The following is a 14,531-nucleotide window of genomic DNA, read 5'->3' on the forward strand; positions in this document are numbered from 1 at the left end:
CATCTCAGTGATTCATTAACAGGAATGTGGACAAGCTATTGAGAGGCTAGGTTGGTCCTGTAGCTCTGTCATAGGAGAAAATGAGAAGGTGTCATGTGGGAAAGAGAAGATTCTGGGTATAGGTAGTGCTTGTTTCAAATTTTTAAAAGGTTGCTTGTGGTTGAGGGCCCAGATGTGTTCCACCAGTGGACAGGAGCCTCAGTAAGGCAGATGCCAGCCCCCATCCTCAACACACAATTGGATCACAATTATCCAAAGATGCAAAGAGCAGCTATGTGAGACAGTAAGGTCCCCATCACCGGAGACTGTTCAGCTTTGCCAGGGCCACTGCACAGTGTGGACTGGTGTGGAGGGAAACTAGCACTGAATTAGTCATGACCTATCTGCAAGTGAGAATGACCTGTATTTTATAGACTTTGGGGGAGGCAAGTGGGTGGCTAGTAGTAGTGGTCAAATCTCCTAGAAACAGCATAGTTGGGTGGTGGTTTGAGATGTATCTAGGGCAGTCTTCTCCCTGACAGTCATCCCCAAATAGATATTGAGTTAACCGCACAGATTTCAGATTCTATAGCAGTAAGTATCAGAACAATTATTCAGACATGGGCCTTAAGGAGAAGTATCAAAAAAAGAAGAAAGAAAAGAAGAACGAGAAAGAAAAGTAGTAGTAGTAGTAGTAGTAGTAGTAGTAGTAATATCATATGACAGCTAAGAGCTAGGAAGGACCTGGAACCAAACAGCAGAGTTTAATTCCTGGTTCCACCTCTTGCCACCAGTGTGACTTGGACAAGTTACCTAACCCCTCAGTGCCTTGGTTTCTTCGTGATTCATACAATGAAGAAAACAAAATTACCTACCCAGAATCAAGAGAAGGATTAAATGAGTGAATCCTTAGTGTGTGTAGGGCTTATAAGAATGTGTACCATTGAGTACTTGCCCAGTACCTGTGAGCTATAATCTTTTTCAGGAAGGATTGGATTTTGTCATTTTTCCCTCTAGTAAATCATTGTCATATTTGTTACTACAGTAAAGAGATACCCAGTTTGGCCCTCAAGTGGGGCTTAACACCATGCCTGAGAGATGCTCTATTTACCAAATACCCAGAATCTACCAGTGAAGATTAAGCAAGGTATAGCTCTGGATATTGAAGGTTGCTGTTCATCCTGAGCTGCCTTCGAGTAAGCACACACACATGGCCACACACAGACACATGCATGCACACACACACAAAATGCACCAACTAAAATAGTTTCTTTTTTTTTTTAGGTTTTCATTTATTTATTCATAAGAAACACACACAGAGAGAGAGAGAGAGAGAGAGAGAAAGAGGCGCAGAGACACAGGCAGAGGGAGAAGCAGGCTCCCAACATGGGACTCGATTCTAGGACTCCAAGATCACGCCCTGGGCCGAAGGCAGGTGCTAAACCCGCTAAGCCACCCAGGCATCCCTTTTTTTTTTTTTTTTTAAGATTTTTATTCTAAAATAGTTCCAAAAGTCTTTTCTCTCTCCTTTTGATCATTCCTCCTTCCCCTCTACCAAAAAAAGAGAAAAATATCATACCACTCTCCAAAGAAGTAATAAAATCATTATTTCTTGAGCTGTGACATTGGCATTTCAAGTCCTGAAGAAGCTGTACCTGAAAGAAAAGGGAAAAAGTTGATCGGCTCACATCTTCTCTCATCTGAAAGGGCTGTTGGCTCTGATAGGCAGGCAAAACTTCTGGCCTTGAATATATCACAACATCCCTGGATGACTAGAAGATCTCTAGGGGTCTGGACCACTGCTGTCATCACCCTGTCCATATAAAATTGTCCAGAGCACAAAGTCTGCAAGCTGACAAGTGGTCTAACCACCCCCACCACCACTACCACCCTGTCACCCAGTTCAGTTCCTTTTGCTCTCTCCTGTAGTTTAGAGATGATGAGGGGTCTTCTGCTAACAGGATACTTGTTCTCAGGGCCAATCAGAGCCTGGAACTAGGGGCTTTGTAAATTGGTGATAAATCTCTAAGAAGCATGCATGTCCTTGGATTAAGTGATCCTTTCTTACCAAAGCCTGGGTCTGACTCTTGGACCCAAGATGTCCTTATCCAAGGACAAATGCTTTATGGAAGAGAGGTAAGTTCAAGAGTTATTCCTTACCCCTGGAGCTGACTTGAGAACAACTCTGACCCTTAGGGAAATTGACAGCAAGAGGGAAATCTGGCTCTGGGGTCTCAGCACATTCAGAAGGGTGAGGTGTGAGAAGCAACATAAGTGATAGCTCAAATGGCTTTGAGAGGTCTTAGTTCTGGCCCCAGTTCTGTTACATAATATCTGATTGACCTTGGGCAAGTCTCATCCCCTCTCTGGGCACAACTTCCTTTTCTATAAAATTAAAGGATGCACTAACAGATATTGGAGAAGCCTTCTAGGTCGGTTGTCTATGAGGCTGAGAACAATTGCCCACCCAACTGGCCAAGTGCTCTTGGGAAGTAAGGCAGTTAGCCAGGTGAAGAGGTGAGAAGAGGATTAGATGAGACTGGTCCATAGCCCAGGACACCAGGAGGAAGGGGCTGGATGGAGTCCTCTCCAAGCAAAGATGTTTGTTCAGAGTCTGACTCCTTCTTACTCCCTGGCCAGGGTGTATTCAGCAATTTGCCTGGTAAGCAGGTAAAGAGGGTGTAAGTGGCTAAATACTCATCTGCCCCTTACACGAGTCTGCAAAGACACAGCAGAGCAATGTTCTCAGCCTCTGGGAATCCTGCCCTGGACCTAGAGGAGAGAGTGAAGCAAGTGAAGGATCTCATAGGCCGGAATGCTGAGCTTGATTCCAAGTTGAAGCTGTCAGAACTACAGCTTGAATTCTGAGCAGCCCTGGTCTCATGGGACCTGCGGCTCCTCCTGGCTGCCTGAGAAATTATTCACTTGGATAAACCCAAATTAGACTTAGGAAAGAAGCACATTTCTCTATAACCCGTCTCCCCAGTTGTCTACAGAGTTTCTCTACGGCCCCACACTTCCAAAATACCTTTCTGTCCCTGAACGCCCTACCCCAAGCCCTTAAGTCATAGCCTTGGAAAATTCTCGGGACTCCAGATTCCTCGAATTTGTCAGAGACACTGAAGGACATACCAGAGTCTAAAGGTCCTAGAGCTGGTTGTGTGAGATCCATTCATGAGTGGAGATAGCAGGCGTGGAAAAAAAGAAACCCATGGCCTGTGCAAATAAATACCAGACCTTTCCCATCCCAGTAAAGTGGATACATTAGGAAACCTTCCTAAATTTCCTACTTTGCTGCTGCACCTTCTCTTAGTGAAATGTCCTCCATCCCTATTTGCAATAAACAAAACAAAACAAAAAACAGAACTGAATGTAGGCATCGCAGGGTCAAGGTAAAATTGACCATGTCTACCCATCCTCCCCTTCCCTGCCCATGCCTGATTGGTCCAAAGGTAGAGACACCTGACCCAATCTGGCCAATCAGAGTTTCCCTCCCCTGAAGTTGAAGAGCAGCACGTGGAGACCTGGGGTTTGGAGCTTGTAGCATTCATTGTCATGCCAACAAGATCGAGGAGGCTCTGCTAGTGAGCACCCTGGAACCACCCTGGTTGTACAGGTTTTCCTTTGATTCTGTGAGAAACCATGATGGTCTTCATCTTGAGCTACGTGGAGTCAGTTCAGTTGTTTGCTCCAGAAACACTTACGTGATGAAAGCTTCCTTAAATACTGTCTTTCTCCCAATCCCAAGATTTACACACTATTACAATTACCTCTTCTCTTTGGCCAACTTTTCTTCTAGACCAGCATCTGCTCCATAGTGCCATGGACCATGGACTTGTCTCATCTGCATCTCTCTACTACCTGTTCACCTGACTGACTGACTCCCACACTTCCCTCAGGTCCCAAGTGAGAGAGACATCAAGATCTCTGCTAAGCCTTCCCTGACCACCACACCCTGCACCCTTTGTCTGGGTTAAGTGCTCACAGAATGTGTTCCCATAGCACAAGTTACTTCCCCAAAAGTGGTGTGTTAAGTACTTATATATCTTCCATGAAACCATAGCTCCTTGAGGCAGGAGCTGTTGCCTGTTTGCTGTTCTATGTCCTGTACATAGTATGGTGCCTAGAACACGGTGAGCACTCAGTAAATATCTGTGGGATGAATGAAGACATATACTAGCCTTCTCTCCTCCTTCCCATAATAAAATAATAGAAATTAAATTACCTGGTCCAAATTATTATTCATCTCAGAATGCAATCAGTCAGCAAATTAATACTAACCGATATGCCAAAAACTATATTAGGTGGCAGGCAACTGGGATAAAGATACAAATATAGGCAAATGAGAGGAGGCGGGTTTCTTGTGAGAAGTGTAATCTATAATCTAAATTCCATTTTGGGGATGAAAGATCTAAATGTGAGACAAGATTCCATCAAAATCCTAGAGGAGAACACAGGCAACACCCTTTTTGAACTCAGCCACAGTAACTTCTTGCAAGATACATCCACGAAGACAAAAGAAACAAAAGCAAAAATGAACTATTGGGACTTCATCAAGATAAGAAGCTTCTGCACAGCAAAGGATACAGTCAACAAAACTCAAAGACAACCTACAGAATGGGAGAAGATACTTGCAAATGACGTATCAGATAAAGGGTTAGTTTCCAAGATCTATAAAGAACTTATTAAACTCAACAGCAAAGAAACAAACAATCCAATCATGAAATGGGCAAAAGACATGAAGAGAAATCTCACAGAGGAAGACATAGACATGGCCAACAAGCACATGAGAAAATGCTCTGCATCACTTGCCATCAGGGAAATACAAATCCAAACCACAATGAGATCCCACCTCACACCAGTGCGAATGGGGAAAATTAGCAAGGCAGGAAACCACAAATGTTGGAGAGGATGTGAAGAAAGGGGAACCCTCCTGCACCAACAGGTGGGAATGTGAACTGGTGCAGCCACTCTGGAAAACTGTGTGGAGGTTCCTCAAAGAGTTAAAAAAAATAGACCTGCCTTACGACCCAGCAATTGCACTGCTGGGGATTTACCCCAAAGATACAGATGCAATGAAATGCCGGGACACCTGCACCCCGATATTTCTAGCAGCAATGTCCACAATAGTCAAACTGTGGAAGGAGCCTTGGTGCCCATCAAAAGATGAATGGATAACGAAGATGTGGTGTATGTATACAATGGAATATTCCTCAGCCGTTAGAAATGACAAATACCCACCATTTGCTTCAACGTGGATGGAACTGGAGGGTATTATGCTGAGTGAAGTAAGTCAATCAGAGAAGGACAAACATTATATGTTCTCATTCATTTGGGGAATATAAATAATAGTGAAAGGGAATATAAGGGAAGGGAGAAGAAATGTGTGGGAAATATCAGAAAGGGAGACAGAACATAAAGACTCCTAACTCTGGGAAACAAACTAGGGGTGGTGGAAGGGCAGGAGGGCAGGGGGTGGGGGTGACTGGGTGACGGGCACTGAGGGGGGCACTTGACGGGATGAGCACTGGGTGTTATTCTGTATGTTGGTAAATTGAACACCAATAAATAATAAATTTATTATAAAAAAATAAAAATCAAATAAATAAAAAAAATAATAAATAAATAAATAAATTCCATTTTGCCTGATCTGAAGCAAGCTGTGCCTCCATTTTCTGGATCTTGCAAATGGATGTGTAAGAATGACCATTAATGATTTATCGGGTTTGCAACAGTCTTCTGAATCAATGGGCAAAGACTTCCAGAACAGTGCTAGATCCAAATGAGGTAGAAACCTTTGGGCAAAATGCCACTTCCGGGCTGGCTAATGCTTGGGCCCCTGACTGCTTGCCTGTATGGAAGAGCCACCACACAAGATTGCTGGTTGAGGCTCCAGGCTGGTGGATAAGAGAGGGGGCTCTGAGTCTCCTTTTCCAAAAGGACCTATTGATGCTATCCGTGCTCCTCTGGCAGGTGTTGAGAGGTGAGAGGGACCGCTCTCCCTGCCTCCAGGCTAGCAATTACAGAGACCAAATTGTCCTCTGCGAGAGGTGTTGTTGTCAGGATGTCATTTCAGCATAAAATAAATTGCACTGCCCATCAGCCTGCTGGAAGGCAGCGCTCACTGGCAGCTCCCACCAGCTCCCAGAAAGAGCCTACTCAGATGTGAAGACAAGTCAGCCAGCTGCAGCCAGCGCTAGCAGTGACCCTCCAGGCCCAGAGAGCAGGCTTCTGTCATGCAAGGGTGTGGCGCATGCCTGAAAGGGCACAGCTTCCATCTAGCACCAGCAACAGCCCTGCCAGTCTGGTCTCCTCTTTGTTGAGCCCCAGCAGAGAGCAGGATAAATGATTCGGAGATGTTTGGGCTCACCCTGCCATCATCACGGGGCCTGCTATGCTTGATGTGTTCATGGGTCCATGCAGCTGTGTATCTGCGCGTGGGAACCTCCAACACCACCCGGTTCAGTCCTCCACGTCCTGCTTGGACTGTCTCAACAAGTTCCACAGGTCTCATTCTCCGCATGCAGTGTGTTTCAGAATCATAGATCTGATCGTGTCAAACTGTGGGAAATAAAGTCTAGCATCTCTGGCCCCTCTCAGCCCCCATTGTAAAACTCACCTGTACTCCAGCCAAACTGGACACGTTTCCAGGGTAATGTGCATCCCCATTTCAAATGTTTTGGTCCCAGAACTTTAAGGCTCCACTCAGATGTCCCTCCTTTAGGGAACTCTCCCATGCACCCTCACTCTGCCATCCCAGAAGCTGGAAGGTACCTCTCCTCCTTCTGAAAAATAAAAACCAGCCAGTGTGACCAATGGCTATCCCATGCTTTACAGGCCTTGTCACATTTATCCAGCATGTCAATTCTACTCTTACCTCTTTTTTCCAAATGAGAAAGCTGGGGTGTAGGTGGTTTGCCCGAGGTCACAGAACTCCTCAACTGCAGGATCAGAACTTGAACCCAGAACCACCAACTCCAAAATGTGTACCCTTCATGACTGTGCAACACTTTCTCTCTTCAGCCCTGACAGGTAAGCAGGGAACGATGAATATTTCTAGCAATTTCCATCACTTTCCTAAATAAGTTAGTAATCTAAGCAGGGATAACTTTATGATAAAACAATGCAGCCTTACGTATCAAGGCCCTTCACTTCTTAGACCCCTAGAGGCTCCAGGAGAGACCCTGGCAATGTATTTACATGATCTTATGTTTTGATGAAACTTTCTAAAGTAATATATTTTAACTCAAATGTCAAACGCGTTATCTCTTTCCATTCCAGCCTCCCTTCATTACACAGCCCTTCACCGCAATGGTGCCAGAGTGGCCATGGCATCCAGCTCGGGCCGCATTGAACTGGGAAAGCTTTCAGTTGGGTTAGTTACATTTGACTAGTTCACAGTCTTACATTTAATTAAGTTACTGCTTAGAAAAGAGTCAGGGAGTACGCTTTCCAGCCACTGCGCCAAGTCACAGCGCCATGACATGGGGGCAGAGCCAGATGGCCAAGGTGTGGTAAATGTGCTCGTGCCTCCTCACACTGAATTTATCCCAATTCCAAAGTTGTGCTGCACTGACCTGTAGCATTAACTCAGAAACAAGCACATGTGTGTGTGTGGCCTTGTGTTATGAATCCCAACTAGCATTTATGACAAATTTTGATCCTCTGGGTCAGAAGAAAGACAGGATCCTCTCTTTATTCTCTCTTTTAAAAACCCACACTTGAAAACTGTTGTCATATGAAGGAGCATCAAAGACTATGCAACCAAAAAAAAAAAAAAAAATGCATGGAGAAAGTACTGTAAGAGGTATGCCAGGCAGCTAATCCATTTTTTTGACTCCGTTATTTTTCTGGGGCTTGTGGTGTTTGTGGTATTGTCAGCTTTTAAAATATACAATTTACTATGATCTATTTTCTTATTTGAAATAAATATTTGATTTTATGACTAATTCCTTATTCACAATTTTGTTTTGTTTTGTTTTGTTTTCCTTAAATAACCTTTCCATCACTAAAGGCTTCAAGCCCCTAAAAATCTAGGTCTGTCCCCGGAATCGCAGTAAAAACAGCACTCGTGCTATACAAATACCTCTTCAGGTGCCCTGGCCCCTGCTTCCGTCCAGGTGTGCACCACAACCCTCCATGCCCTTCCAGGTGGCCATTCTGGGCCACGGCTGCAGTGTTGCTGCCTACCTCTCTCATGGTACCTCCTCTGTTTATTTATACTTATTTATGTTCCTGTTTTATCTCTTTCCAGCGACCACCTAGGGGCCTTACATGTACACACTCAATAAATGTTTCAAGATGCAAGTCAGGAAGTGAAGAGCAGACCAGGGACACATGGCAGGTGGGAGCCCTTAGGTCTACATGCAGGTGATGGCACAATATGTCTCTGATGTTTATCTTTTGTATCCTCAAATTGTGTGGGCAAAGGATGTCCTTCTCTCTTTTCCTGTGCCTCGGCCGCTAAGTCTCTTTTTGTCTCTTTGATTCTCTCTCTCTCTTTTTCTCTCTGGCCCTGACGCTAACAGGAAACTGGAAACTGCAGAGACTATCACAGCCCCAAATCTTCCCATCCCCAGCAGAAATTCCAGGAGAGGCACTTGCAGACAGGGAGCATTCCAGGGAAAGGATAAATCTGACCCGAGATGTCTCTCCATCAGCAGGGTTTAACACAGAAGTAAGCCACTAGGCCCAAGCTTCCTGACAGTAGGGGCCAGCGTCGCTAGGTGAGGTGACGGGTGAGGCGTGAGGGGTGAGGTGCTCTGTAGAGGGAAGCCCAGAAATGAAATTCATTTCAAAGATCATGGGGTTTGGACCCCACCCAGGAAATAAGTCTTCCTGCCAGCTAGATGGGAATGAAAAGGACGAGTATTCAAATCACACAATTACGGTCTGGTTAGTTAATTGTTGCATTCATTTAAATGGATTAGACATTTTAATTAGCAGGGTCTGGTTGTTTGCCGAAATCGAATTTTTGGCATGTGGGTGTTAATATGCACATGTGTGTTTGTTCTAGCGGAGCCCAGCCTGGAGCAAATCTACAACGATTGCTTTCTCCCTAGACAAAAGGATCTGGCAGGTCGGAAGGAACCAGCCTTGTGTCCCTAGACCCCACCTCTGAGCTGGAAGGAGAGCCACGACTGTCTCACCTGGCTTCTGCAGGGGCTCTGCTGGAGGAAACATCTGTGGGCTCAGAAGCAGCAGCAGCAGAAGGGGGTGTGGGGGGAGGCTAGGGACGTGTGTAAAGAATAACGTTGACTGCAGAGCCCGCCTTTGGTTTACCCTGGATGTGGAAACTCCAGGTCTCACGGGTTAGCCTGTGGCATGCACGCCCCCAGGGGGCAGCAGAGCACCAGCCCTTGGGAAGGCAGCGCCCACCCCACCCCACCCCCGCCCAGCCCAGCCCCACTCCATCAAGGCCCGCAGCGCACCCTGGCTACACGGGGTCCTCAGTGGCAGGAAGAAGAGCAATCTGAATAGGACAACAAAGCTTAAACCTTCCTGGGAACCTGGGAGGCCAGGGCCAAGAGAGCAGGACAAGGATGGCTCTTCTTGGGTTCAGGGCATGGAAGAGGAGGGTCAGAACAAACCAGGGCTACAAACAGGTTGGCACTAGTCTCGGGAGGGAAGACGGGAGTCAGGGCCTACAATACAGGGGTTAGAATTCCTGAGCGGACCCAGCCAGGTGAGAAATCTGTGGTCTGAGCAGAATCAAGGGCGGGTTGGCCAGGCGCCCCCTCCCCGCCCCCCAGACACTGACCATAAAGAGAATTAAAACATCTCTGGAGGTATAAGAAGGTAGGGAGGATGTGTTGGCCAGAACTCCCCAAGGGAGAGGACTGTAGGGGCTGCTGGAATATTTCACTGGCCTCGTTGGGCGGGGGTGGGGAGGGGGGACAAAATATGTGCTCAGGGGTAAAGGAGGCTGAGGCAGGGCATACTCACCAGACCATCCTCCTTAACTGCGGGCTTTTATCTCACGATGTCGGGTAGGCAAGTGTATACCCAGCCCTCGGTTACTGGAGACAAGGGGAGAGGCAAACCTGCCACCAACAGTCCCACCCCCCAAAGCTCTCCGCTTTACGTATAAATAAGTGAGCCAACTGGAATGAGGTCCTGCAGCAGGCTGTGCCCCTACAGCCCCAGGGCGGGCGGGAGCTTCCTCTGTGCTCGCCCCACTGACCCGCTCGTGGTCTGGAGGAGCAGGGGCCATGGCAGAGCCCGATCCTTTTTTTCAAAAAGCTGAAGGAAACTTCTTCTGCCTTCCCCACCCTGGGTAGGGAATCAGCCTCCCACCCTGGAGGCAGCAAGAAAGAAGGCTTCGGTTCTGGAAATGTCTCACTGTCACATTTGCAACTGAGCCTGAACAGCAAACTCTTCACTCCTCCAGTAACATTGGTCTCCCATCCGTTTTAGAGAGATGGCGATGACACCGCTCGTGGCCACGAGGTCATCCCTGGGCAAGGGGAAGAGCATCTCATTTGCTTCATCTTTTTGATCACGGGCGCAGGTAGGAGAGTGGAATGTCATGCAGCTTTGTGCTCCAGCTGACAATAACAGGTGTTTAACGTATCCCGAGTGCCAAAAACCTGCGAGGTACCTAGGAACCTCTCCCCAGCTTAGAAACTGGACTCAGACAAGCACAAAACAGTTTCAGGGGAAGGTAAACTCCCAGGATCATTTTATCCCAGGCTTGTGCCTCCGGATAGTCATCGTACATAGAATATTCCAGAACGAGAGGAGTGTGGCCAAGTGTCCCATTTCTCCCTTTGGTCACTTTGGAATGAGGCTTGCACTCAGTGAATCGGATCTTATCAAACGAGAAAAATCTGACCACCTCTGCTGCTCCACCTCCCTACCCTTGCCACCACATCCCACTGAGATCCCCCAGGGATGGAAGGGGCTGACCCACCAAGAGCCCCTGAGTAAACGCTACCACTCTGCCCTCCATGTTCCTCTGAGGGATGACAGGGTGGACAAGGTCATGGTGACAGGCTTTCACGGCTGTGCCGTCAGGTGTCCCAAGGGAGACAATCCAATTAGAAGGATTAAGACAGAACATGAGAGACTCCTAACTCTGAGAAACGAACAAGGGGTGATGGAAAGGGAGGTGGGCAGGGGGTTGGGGTGACTGGGTGACGGGCACTGAGGGGGGCACTCGGTGGGATGAGCACTGGGTGTTATGCTATATGTTGGCAAATTGAACTCCAATAAAAAAAAAAAAAAAAAAAAGAAGGGTTAAGTGAACCCCCAGCTACTGGATGCAGTCACATTGAGGACGAGCGGGGAGAGGCCTATTTCTCAGATTAAGAAGGGCAAGGGTGGCAAGAGGAGAGAAAGAGAGAGAGAGAGAGATTGAGAGAGGAGGCTGCAGGAACCCAGTTAAAAGGAGTCTCTAACCCGTGGGAGATTGTTTCCTCTGAGCCTTCAATTGAAAGCAATTGAAAATGGAAAGTCTGAGAGCCTCAGGCGGGGAAGCTACTAGATGGAAGTCTGTTGTCCACTGGGGACGAGGACCTCTGGGGAGCACAGCAGATCCCCAGCCTGGGAAGGGGTTCACAGGCCCGAGAGGGCAGAGGCTGCTCGAGCACGGCCCCCGAGGGCTGGAGACACCTGCTCAAGCCTCAGCCGTCCCAGGTGCTCTGAGAGCCTGAGGGGAGGTGCTGGGACTGTAGGGGTAGGAGGACCTTCCCCTCTGGTACCAGGAGGCAGCAAGCCGATCCTGCAGGCTTGGGAAGCACCGAAGCCAGGCGACAGCACGAGGCAGTGGGGGGCGGGGGGGGGCGGATGAAAGGCGGCCTGTGGGAGGTTCTGTGGAGTGAGGATAATAACCCCTCCAAGTCTAGAGCTTTCCAGTTTATAAAGACCTCTCACATCCTTTACATCGTTTGAGCCTCCCGGCAGCTCTAAGAGACAGCAGGGTGGCTGTCGTCTTGTACAGGAAAGGAGGCTGCAGTGTACATGAGTCAAGTGACCTGCCCAAGGTCACAGAGGCCACTCGCAGCAGAGCAGCGCAATTCCAGCCACTCGGGAGGGAGCTGCAGCCTAGCAGGCAGATCCAACCTCGCTCCTGTCCTGCCATCCACCAGGCCCTCTGCTTTCCAGAGCCTTTTGTCCTTACCTGTAAACTTGGGGACTAACACCTTGGGCAGTGGAGGCAGATGATACGTGTGTGGGGCCAAAACCCAAAGAGGCCACCAATGTAGCTACCCTTCTTGTTTCTTCTGCTGGCGTATAAGCAGCTGGTCACTGCCGCCCCCTGCTTCCTGGCCGTGTGGCCCTGGAGCAAGCTACAGGGTCCGGTGCAGGGCAGGCTCCTTCTGGCTCAGGGGAGACTGCAATGCCTAAGGCCTCGGGGAGGTGTGCAAGTCAGGTGAGAAAGCGCAGAACACACCCAGGCCTGTGGCTGTCTTAATAAACGCAGCTTTTCCTTCCTTCCTTCCTTCCCACCTGCAGCGGGAGGTGGCTACCTCCCTGGACCTGCCAACAAACCCCAAGACCCTAGTGCAGTTTCCAGGCCGCCCCTGCCTCCTCCTCCGCGAAAGTAGCAACTGCTGTGGCTGTTGTCTTCACTTACCAAGTGCTCTCTTCTCTGGCTCAAACACCGTTTTCATTGCTTTACCTGCATTCCCTGCTTTCATTCTTACACAATTTAAAGCTACAAGCCCCATCTTATGGACGAGATGAGTGAGCATGAATTCTGGAAACCCGCCCCGGCTTTATAGCTCACAATGGCAGAGCTGGGATTGAGCTCTAAAGTCAGAGCTCTACACCAGCTAACTTCTGACCACCCTGTGCCCGCTCCCACCAGCCTGGGGGCAAAGACCCGACCCTTCCCTGGGTCATAGCGCCACTCCCCACAAGGAGGGGGCACAGAGCCAGAGGGAAGCACCCTGGCCCAATTTAAAAGGCCAGATTTAATCATTTATGCAAATTCCAGGATCCTATTTACCCAAGAGGGTCCAGGTCAAGTTTCATTTGAGAAGCTGGAGAATGTGGATGATCCTGGAAAGCCGATTAGCACACAAACGGATACTATCCTCTGCCGGAAAAGCCAGGCAGGCACTGAAAATATTAAGAAAATTTACTCTGTGCGCAAACTATTCAATTAAAGAGTCAGCCAGTGACTTTAGGAACAAGAATGAAGAGGAACGGGAACACCAACGTTCCCACCTAGGGAGGAAAGATTTCAGTGTCAGACCTCCTTTCCTGGCAGCTGCTCAATGGGTCAGGGTAGATTAGGTGTCTCATGAAAGCCCATTACCTGGCACAGAGCCCAGATCTTGTAAATGCTCAAAAATAGCTGAATGAATGAATGAGTGAATGAATAAATAGATGGATGAATCAGTCAATCAAACAATTCCCTTATCAAGAGGTAGCAAAGAATCTAGAATGCTTTCCAATACCCTATAATCTCAGGAGACACACAGAGAACCCCAGTCCTTAGGGTAGATTTGAGAAATAACTTCCTTGACAGAGTAAAACAAGAACCAAATGATGACGAATGAGGGAGGAAATTCCAACTCCAACAAAGAGATTCCTAAATCTCAAGCCAGGTCCAGAGGACCACAGGGGAATAGATGGAATGACATGTACCATCTGAATCCTAAAACGATGAGAGAAGTTGTGTAGGAAAGGTTCAGTCCAAGGGGGATATAAGATGTTAGGGCTTGATTGTCAGCATACTTTTCTAGATGTTGAAGTATTGGGAAAATACTTCAGCAGGATATGTAATAAATAAAAAGCAATAAAGAAAATAAAAAGCAGGATGGCCCCCCATCCCTGCTTCTACTGCCCCAGCCTGACTCCCCACCCCCCAAATGTCTGGTACTCTCTACCAAGCAACAGTTCTTCAGGACGAGCCTGGGGCACGGCCCGCATGGGCCACACCCACAGTCATTCTCATCAGGATACCGCCAACTTCAAGCCCATATTTTTAAAAACACTTCTCAGAGCTGATGGTCACTTTATGAAACAGTGATAATAATCACAATTTATTTGTATTTGTTTTTAAGTTTTTATTTTAATTGCAGTTAATTGACATACTGTGTTATATTAGTTTCAGGAGTACAGTATGGTGATTCCATACGTCCATACGTCACCTGGTGCTCATCACAAGTGCCCTCTTTAATCTTCATGGCCTATCTCACCTACCCTCCACCCCCCTCACTCCTGATAACCATCAGCTTGTTCTCAATGGTTAAGAGTCTGTTCTGTGGTTTACCTCTCTCTCTCTCTCTCTTTTCCCTTTGTTCATTTGTTTTGTTTCTTAAGTTCCACATATGAGTGAAATCATATGGTATTTGTCTTTCTGTGACTGACTTATTTCACTTAGCATTGTACTCTCTAGCTCCACCCATGTCGTTGCTGTTGGATATATATATATATATATATATATATTACATGATATATATACACATATATATGTAAATATATACATATATATCATACAATAGCTATAATTTAAAGGGTGCTTATTATGTTCCAGGAGCTGGGCTAGGGGCTCACATGGATTATTCTATTTTATCCTCAGAAATAACCCCATGGGATTG

General features: G+C 47.3%; 1 long non-coding RNA gene across 1 annotated transcript; it reads right to left on the bottom strand.

Moving 5' to 3' along the window:
* Positions 1–1,331: 1,331 nt before the first annotated feature.
* Positions 1,332–6,998, bottom strand: LOC144324580 (uncharacterized). The gene is made up of 3 exons (XR_013390028.1): positions 6,857–6,998; positions 6,599–6,764; positions 1,332–1,634 (listed from the first exon to the last, which is right to left on the bottom strand). It is a non-coding gene; the product is annotated as an uncharacterized LOC144324580 (long non-coding RNA).
* Positions 6,999–14,531: the final 7,533 nt, after the last annotated feature.

Source organism: Canis aureus, chromosome 12 (genome assembly GCF_053574225.1).
Source record: "Canis aureus isolate CA01 chromosome 12, VMU_Caureus_v.1.0, whole genome shotgun sequence".
Classification (NCBI taxonomy): Eukaryota; Metazoa; Chordata; class Mammalia; order Carnivora; family Canidae; genus Canis; species Canis aureus.